The sequence below is a fragment of the Rhinoderma darwinii genome, chromosome 4, assembly GCF_050947455.1.
Source record: "Rhinoderma darwinii isolate aRhiDar2 chromosome 4, aRhiDar2.hap1, whole genome shotgun sequence".
NCBI lineage: Eukaryota > Metazoa > Chordata > Amphibia > Anura > Rhinodermatidae > Rhinoderma > Rhinoderma darwinii.
Window position 1 is genome coordinate 144,582,854 of NC_134690.1, and position 13,925 is coordinate 144,596,778.

The 13,925-nt window shown below is 42.1% G+C and overlaps 1 long non-coding RNA gene across 2 annotated transcripts in view; it reads left to right on the plus strand.

Annotated features, from left to right (window-relative positions):
- The window catches only part of LOC142760878 (uncharacterized), a 51,653-nt gene that overhangs the window by 34,507 nt on the left and 3,221 nt on the right, over positions 1 to 13,925 (plus strand). The window lies entirely within an intron of this gene.

Here is a 13,925-nt window from a genome sequence, read left to right on the forward strand (position 1 = left end):
ACGGCGCCACATAGTGTGAGTAAGCCCAAGAAATAACAAACTTTGTTTGACAGATGGAGGCTTACCACAGGTGAAAATCTCAGGAGCGTGTAGTAGGTAGATAAGTAATGGATGAGTGCTGCTGCCGAGATCCCAGCCGGTCAATCTTGAAGGACCACCGCGATGTAAATGTATAATTTATTTGAAAAAACGGGACCCCATACGGCGCTGCTACTCAGGAACGGATACAGTAGTAGTTTAGAATTGAAACTTTATTGTAGGCTACGCGTTTCAATGCCGCACCGGCATCTTCCTCAGGCCACAAAAGGAAGATGCCGGTGCGGCATTGAAACGCGTAGCCTACAATAAAGTTTCAATTCTAAACTACTACTGTATCCGTTCCTGAGTAGCAGCGCCGTATGGGGTCCAATACCTTACATGTGGCTGTTAACAGCTGCCTGGGCACACAGCAGGGCTCAGAGGGGAAAGACGAGGGGGATAAGCTGTGCGGAGTGCATCATGGTAATTAAAACTGGGGTAGATTAAAAATCAAGGGATGTATGATAAATTTTAAAACACTCTTTCATACAGAGCCCTGGCTTTTCGGGACACGTGTCACATTGATATATTGTGTCCTTCCTTATCCCCCTCTTATAGCAGACTTTGCACCTCTTGACTTTTTCCCTTCTTGCCAGTTTGGGGAACTTCTCCTGGAAAGTGTTGCCCTGGTACGATGCGTGTGGCCTCGCTTCCAGAAATACTGGGCGCCCCCCTTCTTTGTCCCTAAAGATTAGGTTCTTGATAACCACCTCTTGAAATTCCAGGAAAGTTCCCGTCTGGCCTGTACATCGACGAAGCACATACGCATTGTACAATGCCATCTGTATGATGTGCACGGCCAGCTTCTTATACCACACTGCATGGCGCTGTAGGGCTTCAGGACTTGATCTGATATGTCCAGCCTCCCCCCGTGTACTTATTGTAGTCCAGGATGCAGTCTGGTTTGGGGGTTTCTGTACTGGTATCTCATTCTGGTACATGGGTTGGGTACTGGTGTGGCCATGTATTGTTGTCAATACAAGGACATCTCTCTTGTCCTTGTACTTGACGCACAATATGTAGCTGCTAGAATGTGCCCTGCTCTCACCCCTTCTTAGTGTTTGCCCAAGCATTGTCTTAGGGAGGCCTATCAGATTTCTTCTAGCAGTGCCGCATGCCGCAGTACTTCTGGAAGCGAGGCACTTGAAGAGTGGGACACTGGTATAAAAATTATCCAGGTAGAGGTGGTAACCCTGGTCCAGCAGTGGGTGCACCAAATCCCCTACAATTTTGCATGAACTCCAAGTAAGGGGGGGGGCATTCTTGGGGCTGAATACTGGTGTCCTTCCCTTCATATATCCTAAATTTGTAGGTATACCCTGATGCACTCTTGCACAGCTTATACATCTTCACGCCATACTTTGCCCTCTTACTCGGCAGGTACTGGCAGAATTGAAGCCTCCCTTTAAAATGTACCAAGGACTCATCAATAGAAATACACTTCTCGGGGGTGTATGCTTGGGAAAACCGGGCACTGAAACGGTCTAATAGGGGTCTCCATTTATACAAACGGTCAAAACTGGGGTCATCTCGGGGTGGGCACTGCTCATTATCAGTATAATGTAAGAAGCAAAGTATTGCCTCATTTTTGTTATTTCTTAGGTTCCAGTTCAGTTCTGAAGTTGCTTTGAGGGGCCTATATATTAGAAACCCCTATCAAACACCCCATTTTAGAAACTGGACCCCTCAAAGTATTCACAACAGCATATAGAAAGTTTATTAACCCTTTAGGTGTTTCACAGGAATTTAAAGCAAAGTAGAGGTTGATTAACTTTTATTAACTTTTTTTGGGGGCGAATATAAAAAAACCTGCAATTTTGCCACAGTTTTTTGAGTCCTAAAAATACGCCGTTTACCGTGTGATATAAATAACACAATAACTTTATTCAGCGAGTTGCTGCGATTGCAACGATACCAAATTTATATAGATTTTGTATGTTTTACTACTTTTACTCAGTAAAAACACTTTTTTTTCAAAATTATTTGTTTTTGTGTCTCAATATTTGAAGAGCCATAACTTTTTTATTTTTCCGCCGATGCAGCTGTATGAGGGCTTTTGTTTTGTTGGATGATTTGTAGTTTTTATTGGTACCATTTTGGAGTGGATGCGACATTTTGATCACTTTTTATCAAATATTTTTAAGGCAAGATTCAGAGAAAACATCAATTTTTGCATTGTATTTTTATTTTATTTTTGACGACGTTCACTGTGCGGGTTAAATAATGTAATAACTTTATAGTTGGGGTCGTTACAGGCGCGGCGATTTCAAACATTTGTAACGTTTTTTTACTTTATTTTGTTTTTTTTATAATAATAAAGCAGTTTGTAAGGGGAAAAAGTGGGTTTTTCAAATTTTTTTTCCCTTTTTTTTTTTCCCCTTTTTTGCTGGTCCCTCTAGGGGACTTCACTATGCGATTATCCAATCGCATTTATAATACATTGCAATACTTCGGTATTGCAGTGTATTATGCCTGTCTGTGTAAAATGGACAGACATCTGCTAGGCCATGCGTCTGGCATGACCTAGCAGGCACACACTACAGGCAGACCTGGGGGCCTATATTAGGCCCCCCGGCTGCCATAGAAGACACCAAAACTCAGCGATCTTATTGCCGGGTGCCAGCGGGATGAAAGGGAGCTCCCTCTCTCCAAAACCACTCAGATGCGGCACTCGCTATTGAGCGCCGCATCTGAGGGGTTAAACGGGTGAGATCGATACTAATATCGATCTCACCCGTTAGAGCAGGGATGCCCCCAGCCCTCAGCTACCTCTGGTAGCTGAGAGCAGGGAGATTTAACGGCTCCCTGCTCTGTTTATTTTTTCCGATGCAGCGCTGCAAAAAGGCCAGGGCCGCCATTAGGACAGTACTAGTAGTACTCCCGTCAGGGGCCCTGCCACTTGAATGAAGAAAAGGGGTCTGCCGGGCTGTCGTCACCCCCCACTCGGACTGTCGGCCCCCCTCACAACGCTCAAGGGCGCCCCCTCACAACGGTCGTGCCCCCCCTAGCAACGGTTGCGGCCCCCCGTGAATACCTGTTGCAGCTAACCAGCTAACCAGCAACCACGAACTGGATGGGAGAAGCAGCATGTACAGATGCTCCGTGTGGAGATCCCGCCCCCCAGCCAGCTCCTCTACACAGCCGACCGGACCTGCAGGCTGGTGAGTGTTTCCCCCTCTGCATCCTGCTTCCCATTCCTCCTTACCCCATTTGTACAATTTATAAAGTATGTTGAAATGTTTTTTGTTTTTTTTTCGTTTTCCTAGCGGTTTTTTTGCCGCCATTTTCGCAATAGCGGCAAAAATGGCACAGTTTTTCTGCGATTATATAAAAATCGCGGAAAAACTGCATGATTTGCGCCGCGATTGCGAAAATTGCATTAAAAAGACAGGATACAAAACATGAAAAAATAGTGCTGTTAGGCTATATTCTCACAGTGCAGTCAAATCACGTTTTTGCCGCGATTTCGCAAAAATTGGGGCAAAAAAAATCGGATTTGACCGCACTGAGTAACTAGACTAAGGCCTTTTTCAGACAGCCGTGTTTGGTCCATGATATACGGAGCGTAAATTTGGCGTATTTCCAAGGCCGTCCACAATTCATGGAGCCGGACTCCTAACATCACAGTTATCAATGCTGGTGGGAGTCCCTGCCTCTCCGCGGGAATACTGCCCCATACTATAATGATGCTTTCAGTGCGGGATCAGGGACAGTATTCCCGCGGGAAGGGAGGTACTCCTATGATTATAGATAACTGTGATGCTAGAAACCCAGCTCCCTGAACTGTGGTCGGTCTGGGAAATATGGCCGATACACAGTCCATATATCACAGAGCGAACATGGACGTCTGAATAAGGCCACTTACTTGTCTCCTGTTTTTGGTGCGGATTGCGAACTGAAAATACACTACAAATTACAATATAAGGCGATATTCAGACCAACGTGTTGCAAATCAGACGTGAAGAACAGACGTTTTTCACGGCCGATTTGCACCCGTACGGGACCCGTTTTCACAGATCCCTTATAGACTCGAGTCTATTGAGGGATCTGTCAAAACGCACAAAAATAGGACATGTCCTATTTTTTTACAGGCCCTTCACACGGTCCGTTAAAACGACCATGTGAATAACCCCATAGAAATACATGCAGCCATGTGACGGCCGTTAAAAAAAAGTCCTTCACACGGACGATTAACACGTTAGTCTTATAAGCCCAAATAAGCCCTAACTCATGTGAATAGGGTTTGTCAAAACCCCATGCACGTGCAGCAGAAAAAAAATCTGCATGGAATTTAGGACGTGCTGCTGATTTATAACCGTAACTGTACTTGATAAGGGTCAGGTATGTATGGGAAGTATAGATCGAGCTCACGGACTGAGCGCGCTCCATACGCTGGGGGTGACGACAGTGTTACACAGCCGACACCTCACTGCAACGGGCGGAGTCAAAGATCACTTTGATTCCGCCCTTTTAACACCTTAAATGCTGTGGTCAATCGTGACCGCGGCTTTTAAAGTGTAAGGCCGGATTCACACGAGCGTGTGTCAGCCCCGTATAATGCGAGGCTGCGTGATTTTCTGTTTACATTCATAGTTTGACAGCTGTTGCGAGAATCACGCTCGTCCCACGGAAGTGCTTCCGTGTGGTGCGCGTGATTTTCACGCACCCCTTGACTTCAATGGGTGCGTGATGCGCGAAATACGCACAAAGAGCGGACATGTCGTGACATTTTCACAGCGGAATCACGCAACTGTCTGCACTGCCCCAGACTAATAATAGGTCTGTGCGACACGCGTGAAAATCACGCTCGTTGCACGGATGTATATCCCGTTCGTCTGAATAAGCCCTTAGAATCAGGGGGCGCACCCTGAATCAAGCCATTGTATCAAAAAATGGCGTATTCGCAGTTTTTTGCCCATTTCACCCCACAAATATTTTTTTTTCAGCTTCCCAGTACATTATGTGGTACGATAAATGGTGCCATGAAAAACTACAACTTGTCCCGCAAAAAAACAAGCCGTCATATGGCGATATAGACAGAAAAATAACAAAAATAAAGCTTTTGGAAGGTGGAGAGGAAAAAACAAAAGTGAAAATCCGAAAAATGGGAGGGAAGGGGTTAAATCAGCTGCATGCCTATTAGGCTCTGTTCACGCTTCGCAAAAACCGTCTGAAAATAGAGAGCTTTAAGGGAAGTTTTTTTTTCGCTGCGTTTTTCACGGCCGTTTTTGGAGCTGTTTTTCTATGAAAAACGGCTCCAGAAACGTCTGAAGAAGTGACATACACTTTTTCACGGCCGTTTTTTTACGTCGTCGTTTTTCAAAACGGCCGCGTAAAAAAACGGCCCGTCTGCTTCTGATGTTTCCGAAGTTTTTCGGCCATTTATGGCCTGAAAAACGGGCGAAAATAAGCAGTGTCAACATACTCTAATGTTGCAGAACTGTAACGTATTTCATCCTTTACAATGTAAAGGGTTAATTTGCTGTAAATCCCGAGCAAATTCTGTAATGCACACATTGAGGTATCTGGTGCACAAAATCCGCATCAAAACCGCAAGTAAAATCTGTACCTAATAGTGCGTTATTTGATACGTTTTTAGGTGCGATTTTTACATTTTGATGCGGAAAAAGGTGCAGGTTTTCTGCTGCAGGTTTTTTTTATTTTTTTTAAACTAGTCAGAAGAAATTCGCAAGTGGAAATGCAAGATAAAGTGAGATGTAACATATTTTCCAATACGCACTGCAGCTAAATTTTTGTGCAGAAAATGCGACATGTAGATGAGATTTCTTGATTTCATTTACTTTGCTGGGTCTTTATTACACTGCGGAAATACCTGTGACAAATTTATATGTAATAAGTAACATGTGCATTTGGCCTAACAGTTTTGTTTTAACTCCCCCTAAGGCCCCGTTCACACATGTTGGATTTGATGCGGATTCCGATGACATGCCGATGATTCTGCATCCCATGCATATGAGGTTTCCCCAACCCAGTTCACATGCTGCGAAAAAAAATTCACATGTATTTTTGTCCACACCATTAAAAGAAATCCACCACCGCAATAAGTATCATGCGACTTATATTACATGGAAAAGTCAAGGATGAGCAGCTCTGAATGACAATGGGACTTAGGCCTCGTTCGCACAGTTTATTGCAGGCAGAAAAATCTGCCTTGAAATTCCTTCAGGCTTTCTCTGCCTCCCATTGATGTCAATGGTAGGTCAGAGACGGAAATGCCCAAAGAAAGGGCATGTCGCTTCTCTTTCTCGTGAGCGTTTCTTCCCGCTCCTGGACGTACTATTAGGTCATGGCAGCTGTATCGTTCGCGCTCCATGACCTAATAGTACGTCTCGGGAGTAACGGCCGTTTCGGCCGTCCTCCCGACACATACAGGATCTGTGACAGCTGCTGTCTCGTACAGCAGCTGTCACAGCTCCTACAGCGGGGACCGATCGCTGTGACCCCGCTGATTAACCCCTTAAAATCCGCGTTCTATAGAGATTGCGGCTTTTTAGGGGTTAAGCTGCCATCGCCGGCCTGCTACACGATAGCGGCCGGAGATGGTGACTATGGCAACCGGACACCAAACAATGGCGTCCGGCTATGCCATAGACGGAAGCCTAGTGGGTCCTGACAACATCAGGACCCACTATGCTTGCTGTCAGTGAGTAGCTGACAGTTCTAATACACTGCACTACGCATGTAGTGCAGTGTATTAGAATAGCAATCAGGGCCTCCTGCCCTCAAGTCCCCTAGTGGGACAAAGTAATAAAGTAAAAAAAAAAAGTTGAAAAAAGATGTGTAAAAATAAGAAAATAAAAGTTTTAAAAGTATTAAAAGTAAAAATCCCCCCTTTTCCCTTATCAGTCATTTATTATTAATAAAAATATATAAACAAACAAATAAACTATACATAATTGGTATCGCCGTGTCCTTAATGGCCTGAACTACAGAATTATTTCGTGATTTATCCCGCACGGTGAACGCCGTAAAAGAAAATAATAATAAACCGTACCACAATCACAATTGTTTGGTCACTTCACCTCCCAAAAAATGGAATAAAAAGAGATCAAAAAGTCGCATGTACCTAAATAGGGTACTGATTGAAACTACAGTTCGTTACGCAAACAATAAGTCCTCGCACGGCTTTATTGATTGAAAAATAAAAAACTTCTGGCTCTTAGAATAAGGTAACACAAAAAGTGAATGATTTTTTACAAAACGTATTTTATTGTGCAAACGCCATAAGACATAAAAAAAAAACTTTAAACATCTGGTATCGCCATAATCGTATCGCCCCGCAGAATAAAGTGAATATGTCATTTATAGCGCACGGTGAACACTGTAAAAAAAATAGAATAGAAAAACAATAGTAGAATTGCTGTTTTTTAGTCACCACGCAACCTAAAAATAGAATAAAAACTGATCAAAAAGCTGCATGCACCCCATGAAAACTACAATGGATTCCTCAAGGGGTCTAGTTTCCAAATTGGGGTCACTTTTGGGGGGTTTCCAATGTTTTGGCACCACAAGGCCTCTTCAAACCGGACATGGTGCCTAATAAAAAAGAGGCCTCAAAATCCACTAGGTCCTCCTTTGCTTCGGAGTCCGGTGCTTCAGTCCATTACCACACTAGGGCCACATATGGGATATTTCTCAAAACTGCAGAATCTGGGCAATACGTATTAAGTTGTGTTTCTCTCATAAATCCTTTTGTGTTATAAAAAAAATGGTATAAAGAGGATTTTCTGAGAAAAAAAATATTTAAATTTCACCTCTACTTTGCTCTAAATTTCTGTGAAACACCTAAAGGGCTCATAAACTTTCTAAATGCTGTTGTGAATACTTTGAGGGGTCTAGTTTCTAAAATGGGGTGTTTTATAGGGGTTTCTAATATATAGGCTCCTCAAAGCAACTTCAGAACTGAACTGTAACCTAAAAAAATAAATAAATTAGGCAATACTTTGCTTCTTACATTATACTGATAATGAGCAGTGCCCACCCCGAGATAACCCCAGTTTTGACCGTTTGTATAAACGGAGACCCCTATTAGACCGTTTCAGTGCCCGGTTTTCCCAAGCATACACCCCCGAGAAGTGTATTTCTATTGATGAGTCCTTGGTACATTTTAAAGGGAGGGTTCAATTCCGCGAGTACCTGCTGGGTAAGAGGGCAAGGTATGGCGTGAAGATGTATAAGCTGTGCGAGAGTGCATCAGGGTATACCTACAGATTTAGGATATATGAAGGAAAAGCCACCCCCAAACCAGACTGCATCCTGGACTACAATAGGTACATGGGAGGGATGGACTTGTAAGATCAAGTCCTGAAGCCCTACAGCGCCATGCGGTCAGAAAACTGTGTGGTCAAAATGGTAACAACAACCATAAATGAATTCCTTGAGGGGTGTAGTTTCCAAAATGGGGTCACTATTGGGGGATTCCTACTGTTTTGGCACCTCAACACCTTTTCAAACCTGGCATGCTGCCTAAAATATATTCCAATAAAAAAGAGGCCTCAAAATGCACTAGGTGCTTCTTTGCTTCTAGGGCTTGTGTTTTATTCCACGAGCGCAGTAGAGCCACATGTGGGACATTTCTAAAAACTGCAGAATCTGGACAATACATATTTAGTAGTGTTTCTCTGGTAAAACCTTCTGTGTTGCAGAAAAAAAATTGAATAAAATTGAAATTCAGCAAGAAAAATGAAATTTGCAAATTTCACCTCCACTTTGCTTTAATTCCTGTGAAATGCCTGAAGGGTTAAAAAACGTTCAAAATGCTGTTTTGAATACTTTGAGGGGTCTAGTTTTTAAAATGGGGTGTTTTATCAGGGTTTCTAATACATAGGCCCCTCAAAGCCACTTCAGAACTCAAGAGGTACCTTAAAAAAAAGGCTTTTGAAATTTTCTTAAAAATATGAGAAATTGCTGTTTATGTTCTAAACCTTGTAACGTCCAAGAAAAATAAAAGAATGTTCAAAAAACGATGCCAATCTAAAGTAGACATATGGGAAATGTGAACTAGTAACTATTTTGGGTGGTATAACCGTCTGTTTTACAAGCAGATGCATTTAAATTCTGAAAAATTCTATTTTTCACGCTAGTAGAAGGATCCAGCCCTGTTCATAGACATTCCCCGGGCGACGTATCCCACTTTATGCTATAAAGTACGTTTTGGCTAAATAGATAAAAATCCAGAGCATTAACCGGTCACTGCCTGCTTCATTGTTTCCTTTACTGTAATTGACATCACCACCAAAATCAGTTAATGCGAATAACGTACAAACGTGATTGCCACAATTTTCGTTGCCCACCCCCGGTAATGGAGGTGGGGGGGGGGGGCACAGACATCTTGGCTGTATGGGGCCCAGAAATTCCTGATAGCTGCCCTGAAAAAGGCTATTGCATCGGAATAAAATCCGTTAGTGGCCGCCGTAAAAACACTATGGGGCGTTCACTAACTGGTTAATAAATTAGCTGATTCCATTTTATTCATAATAGAGGCGGACACAAACAGTAGAGGCTCCTATGCAAGAACAGTATATACACAACCCTTGCTCTTGAATAGCTAGTCATAAAATATCCTCTTTATATCCCTTTAACAATCTACTAGTATTTGTGAGCTATAAAATGTATTAGCTCAGTATTACATGCAATCTAATAGAGTAGTAGGAAGCTGCTTTGGAAGAAGACAGTGGCCCCTAATATACTGGGCCCCTGTGCAGCTGCACAGATTGCACATATTGTATATCCGCCCCTAATATATACTACAGAAATAAATGCTGTAGAAGAATAATTATAAATTAACTTTGTTTGTTCTGTTAGCATTTCCATTCCTTTGGATCTCTAATATTATAAAGAGCTCATGTGTTTGGATACTAGGCTGCTTGATATGGTATGTTTAAGGCCTCGTTTACACGAACGTATTATACGCGCGTGCGACGCGCGTGCTTTGCACGCATGTCTTACGCACCTATATTAGTCAATGGGGCTGTTTAGACGATGCGTGAATTGCGCTCATTGCGTGTGCGCAGAAAAAAACTCACGACATGTTCTATAATCGTGCGTTTTTCGCGCACTCACGCACCCATTGAAGTCAATGGGTGCGTGAAAACCATGCATGCCGCACGGAAGCACTTCCGTGCGAACTGCGTGATTCGCGCAAGAGCTGTCAAACTCCTGAATGTAAACAGAAAAGCACCACGTGCTTTTCTGTTTACAAACATCCAAACGGAGTGTCAAATTCGAGATGAGCGCCCCGAACTTCACCGGGTTCGGCCAAACTCGTTTTGACCGAAACCGGTAAAAAATGTTCGGGTACGCGACGTCAGGAGACAGTCACTGTCCACGGTGCTGAAAGCGTTAAACTGGTTCAGCACCATGGACAGTGACTTCCGCTCCGAAAATCCATGAACCTGTAAAAAAAAAAAGACGTTCTGACTTACCGATAACTCCGGTCCGACCTCCCGGGATGACAGTTCAGTCCAAATGACAGCTGCAGCCAATCACAGGCCAAGCACAGGCTGCAGCCAATCACAGGCTGCAGCGGTCTCATGGACTGCGGCGTCATCCTGGGAGGTGGGGCCGGATGGCAAGAGAGGGACGCGTCACCAAGGCAACGGCCGGGAGCCCGGACTGGGGGAAGCAGGAAGTTCTTGGTAAGTATGAATGTCTTTTTTTATTCACAGGTTGGTGTATATTGTGATCGGCATTCACTGTCGAGGGTGCTGAAAGAGTTACTGCCGATCAGTTAGCTCTTTCAGCACCTTGGACAGTGACGGGCCTCGACTACCTCATCTCTATGATGGCGGCTGCGTGAAAATCACGCAGCCGCGCATCATGACACACGGAGCTGTCAAATGCCTTTTGCGCGTTTAAAACGCAACAAGGCTGCGTTTACGCAGTGCATACGCCATGCATACGCGCGCAAAACGCAGCGTTTTTTGCGCGCGCAAAACGCATACGCTCGTGTAAATGAGGCCTAAAAGTTATGTACAGTAAAATGATTTTTTGTTGTTTATTTGGATGGATGAATATAATTGATGTAATCAATTTTACTTTTTTTTTTTTTAAGAATGTGCTATGTACGGTTTCGGAGCTTCAATAATAACTTCCACTGGCAATAATAATGTTCAGTTGTGATTATGACAAACGTAAATAATAAACATAATAATATAATCAATATGGAAACACAATCATAATAAAATAGGCCATAAAAGTATAATATAATAAAACGTGTATAACCATCTCACAGAAAATGTAATTAATATAAAAGATGCCCCCTAAGCCAAAACAGATAAAGCTACAGCTAAGATATATGGTTTAAAATTTGTGTCCACATTCAATAGAAAAATAAAAAGCAGAAGAAGCTGATGAAGAGTTCAATCATACCTAGAAACCTGAATCTGTCTTTCACTGGTACGATTAAACTTTTTTCCAGATGTTTGCTATATATGCCTTATACTTCAATATTAAAATGCTATATTTTTTACAAAAAAATGTAATAACTTACTATATTTGTATTTCTATGTTTACATTCTCAGAGCCATTTATTTAAATTCTAGTAAAATTAGGACTTTTGAATCACATGATCGAAACTGTCAGTTATGGAAACAGGAGAGAAACAAAAAGAGAGCAAGACACAACTAGGCTTCACCAAAGTTGCTCAGGCACCAGGTGGACTGCTGAGGAGGTGCCTTATATAGTCCAGGAGCAACAGAAATTGGATTTAGGAATTTTAAAATCCCCTTATGCACCCGCCCTAAGGTGGGCAAGCAGGAGAAGAGGCAGTACAGAGACGCCGTTGGCCACGCAGAGCAGGGGAACCAGGTCGCTGGTCAAGAAAGTAGGGGAGCCAGCAGCGGGGATTGGTAGCAGGAACGGCCCCTGCCACCAGTATGACATCCTACAACATACGTAAAATTTTGACTAACATTCAGAATGCCATTTTTTTCTGAATGGGGCTTTACTATCATTAAACACGAGTAAGGCATTCTACGTTGAATAGAAGTTCCTGTGGGAATTGCTCTCCAGATTTAGCTTTGTTGACACGTTCATTTCATGGATTAAAATTCTTTACCATCAGCCTAGGGCCCAGATAGGCTTCAAGGGTGCCAAATTAACAATTTTTCAGTTGTGTAGAGGAACACTGCAGGGATGCCCCCCCCCCTTTTTGATTACACTATTGATTTAGCTCTTAAAATCAGGGCTGATCCTCTGATAAGGGGCTTTAAATTTGAGGGGGGAGGGGGATCTTCCTATACTCAGACGACATGCTTCTGTATCTCAGCAAAGTCGGAGATGTGGAGCATGTCTTCGTAGTATATTCTAAATTTGGGGGGTATTCTGGTATTGAAATTATTTGGACTAAGTCAACCCTCCTTCCATTAGACAATGAGGATGGTGGTCACGGTTGTGCAGGTCTTCTAAAGGTGGAAATTTTTCAATATCTGGGTATTTAATTTTCTAGAAACATGCAGTTTTCTTAATATATTCTGGTTCTTGATCTGTATTATTCCTCAAAAAATTTATTTTATATAGGTTATTTCTCCTCTTCATCCTAGATGTGGTGCAGCAGATGCGTATCTTGTACTCCTGGCGTGGCGCTGCCCCAAACTACATATTTGTTGGGATAGGGTTTTTCAACACTTGAATTCTGTTTTTTGGTATTGTGTTGGAAAAGAGTTTGTCCCTAGCATTGCTGGGAGAATACTCTGCAGTCCCACAACTTCAAAATAAATCTTATTTACATCTACTAATGCAACTGGTTTTATGGCACGACTGCAAATCCTTAGGGTTTGGATTTGCAAGTCGATCCCAAATTTGTTGGCTTGAAAACGTTTCAGAAAGTGTTATTGGAATAGATTATATTTAAAATGGCTGCTGTGGATAGACCATCTGGATCCCAGAGATAGAGAAGGGTGAGGTCAGATATCTAGACTATTGGAGATGGGCTTTTTTTTTTATTATTTTTTTTTTCTTCCGGTGCGTGTTTTGAGCTGGAAAGGAGAGGGTGAAGAAATGGCTCTGCGCTTGCACTGTTGAATTGTATTGTACTTATTTTTTTTATCCCTTATTGTATCTGCATTATACTGTGTACCAGATTTTTTTTTTTAAAAAAGGAACGCATGGCGATCTAAAAATGTGATCAATGTTTTATTTTGATAAATAAGTTCATTTAGCTACAGTTGCCTAGTACTTTTCAAATGTCTTATTTTTCTTCTTCTTCCTTAGATCGACATATAAAGACCTTGCATCTGAATACATATATATATAAGAATGAATTTACATTGCTCTCATGCTTATTTTGAAAGAAATTTAAGTATTTTTTCAATCATCCACCACCAACATAATGATTAAACTTTATTACAGGAATTGCTATATGAATTAGACATCCCAAATATACATATATGCTGAGCTCAGATAATGTGTAATACTTGTGTCAAAAAGGATCAGGGTGGATAGCCTATTGTTCTCTCCTTTAAGAAACCACAATACAATATTCTATTTCTAAATAAATACTATAATAAATGAAATATTGCAGCTGTAGAACACGTTCCATGCTGAGTGAAATGAATATAATTATACTTCATTTGCTGGATGTGTATTATATTATAGTGTTAGCACTGAACAGAAACAAGAAAGTATCAAAAACTACTTTGAATATGGTGGATCCATCTCTCCATCACTGTCTGGAATGGAATCAGAACAGATTGCTTGTGATGTCATAATGTACAATCCAAGCAGGGAGCATCTGCAGACACTTCCTGTTACATCATCTAGAATCTGGGTGTGGTCTATTTACACATACTTCTTGTGATATCATGATATAGTTCTGACATCATCAG